We start from the raw sequence: 3021 nt of genomic DNA, 5'->3' as shown, positions 1-3021 counted from the left end.
ACTATGATCCTCGCCAATGCAAACCTCCATAGAAACCTAATAGATCAAGGCAGCTCGGCGGACATCTTGTTCAAGCCCGCTTTTGACAAACTTGGACTAGAAGAAAAGGATCTAAAGGCATACCCGATTAGGGGATACGGCAATCTGACCTCTTGGATACATCTCGCTATACACCACTTTTGGAAAGAGTACAAAGTCAAAGACACTGATTATTGATTACATCGTGATTGACGTTACTTCGGCATACAATGTCTTAATAGGTCGGACAACCTTAAATCGACTGGCAACTGTTGTCTCTACCCCCATCTATATATGAAATTTTCTACTACTGAGGAAATTGCTACAATGAAAGGAGACCAGAAACTAACACGTAAATGTTACAATGAAAGCCTTAATTTAAAAGGCAGTCTTGGGAGAAAGGAGGTCAACACTATCGAGCTTGGTGGTATCGAACTCGGAAAGAATTATGCCCTCAACCTGGAGACAAAGTAGAAGAAGTACAAATCGGGAATCATCTTGAAAAAACAACAAATATAGGGGCTAACTTGGAAGAATGTATAAAAAAGCAACTCATTGACCTTTTAAGGAGAAATTCAGACCTCTTCGCTAGAAAGCCTCCAACATACCTGGTATAGATCACGACCTAATATCTCACAAATTAGCCGTCTACCTGGGTTCTAGGCCGATTCAACAAAAGCGTTGAAAGCTCGAGCCCAAAAGAACACATGTTGTGGAGGAACAAGTTCAGGCCCTAGTAGAAGCAGGGTTCATAAGAGAGGTAAAATATCCATTGTGGCTGGCGAACGTAGTTTTGGTAAAGAAACAAAACAAAAAATTGAGGATGTGCGTCGATTACACCAACCTCAATAAGGCTTGTCCCAAAGACCCATACCCTCTACCCAGCATTGATGCCCTGGTTGACTTAGCCTCTGATTATCAAATATTTATCCTTCATGGACACCTACTCGGAATATAACCAAATCTTGATGCATAAGCCGGATCAAGAAAAGACCTTATTCATAACCCTAAAAGCTAACTACTGCTACGTGGTAATGTCTTTTGGGTTAAAGAATGTCGGAGACACCTACCAAAGATTGATGAATAAGGTGTTTTCCTCACACTTAGGAAAACTCATGGAAGTATATGTGGACGACATGCTTGTCAAAACTAAGGATGATTCTACGCTTTTGTCCGATCTCTTTGAGGTATTTTCTACAATAAGAAAGTATGAGCTGAGGTTAAATCCTTCAAAATGCACTTTCGCAGTAGAAGCGGAAAAATTCTTAGGCTTTATGCTAATTCAGATAGGCATAAAAGCTAACCCGGACAAATGTAGGGCTATACTTGACTTGAAAAGCCCGACTTGTCTTAAAGAAGTCTAAAACTAAATGAAAAATTAGTAGCTCTCTTCAGATTCTTAGATAGGTCAGCATTGAAATCACTATCTATGTACTCAATTCTCAAAAAGGGAAAGCAATTTGAGTAGACTCTAGAATGTGAGCAAGCTTTTCAAGAATTCAAAGCCTTTTTGGGACAACCCCCCATACTTACCCGACCTATAGTAGGAGAAGAGCTCGGTCTCTACCTGGTAGTGGCAAGTCAGGCCGTAGCTTCAGCCTTAATCCGAGAAGATGAAAAGGGGCGGCAACCTATCTACTTTGTTAGCAAAGCTTTACAAGGAGCATAATTGAATTAGTAAAAAATAGAAAAATTTGCATATGCCATTATCTTTACCTCTTGAAGACTCTAACCTTATTTTCAAACTCACACTATCAAGGTACGTACTAACCAACCAATGAAACACATTCTACAAAAATTAGACTTAGTAGGACAAATGCTACAATGGGTTGTGGTGCTGTCCGAGTTCGACCTAAAATATGAAGCCCGGACAGCAATCAAGTCGTAATATCTCGCCGATTTCATCGCTAAATATACTGAAAGTCAGAAAAGCCCAACAACATGGAGCCTATATATAGATGGGTCTTCTAACAAAGGCAGTAGTGGGGCAGGAGTTATCTTGGAAAGCGAATAAGGAACTCGGATAGAACTTTCGTTAAGGTTCGAATTTTCTACTTCTAATAACCGGGCAAAATATGAAGCTTTATTTGTTGGCTTGAAATTGGTCAAAGAAGTGGGAGCAGAAAAGTTGATAGTATTTAATAACTCTCAAGTAATAACTTCATAGATTTTCATACAATGCTTTTCGTCTATATCCAGAAGTCAAGTGCAAAAAAGTAGTACCCACCATTATGGGATACAACACTCCATATACACATGTTAAAGAACAATAATAAAACATATTCATATTTAAATTTTTCCGCCAAATATAAACTATTAAATTAATTATTATATCGGATAAATACCGCGAATATACAGATCAAATCCGATCCATAAACGATTCTATTTTTATATACATATAATTATTGTTGTATAGTTCTTGCGTTTGAGGGAATCAATGGGGCTAATTTTTTTTATATTGATTAAATATATGTGTAATACATTGTTATCGGAAGATTTGATGTTTTTTTTATATGATATTTTATTCAAATCGGACAGTTCGATTTGTTTGAAAAAAAATAAACTACAAATCGGAGGGTCTGATTTATTTGAAAAAAAAATAAATTACAAATCGGAGTATCCGATTTATGTTTTTTATTTTTTTTATTTTTTTAAATAAAAATCGGACGGTCCGATTTTAACATTAAAAATTTTTTTATTTTCAAAATCACAAATCGAACCGTCCGATTTATGATTGTTGATTTAAAAAATGAAACAAATCGAAGGCATTGAGTTGTTTAAATCATACCAATATAAAACTCATCTCTTCTCACATCATTATGAGATATACACTCCTCTCTCTCTCATGAAAAAGAAAAAGCGAATCAATGGCTGCTAAATGGATGATATGATGCGCGACAGTTTCGGCATAATTTTCCATCTAAATTTAGGGTACTTTTCTTCTACATATGGTATTCCAATACTTTAATAATTTGAATGGCTGTGAGACTAGTTTGTTTAAGG

This window comes from Arachis ipaensis, chromosome B9 (assembly GCF_059453495.1).
Source record: "Arachis ipaensis isolate K30076 ecotype BB chromosome B9, ASM5945349v1, whole genome shotgun sequence".
NCBI classification, from domain to species: domain Eukaryota; kingdom Viridiplantae; phylum Streptophyta; class Magnoliopsida; order Fabales; family Fabaceae; genus Arachis; species Arachis ipaensis.
Note: the sequence above shows the minus strand (reverse complement) of the source record.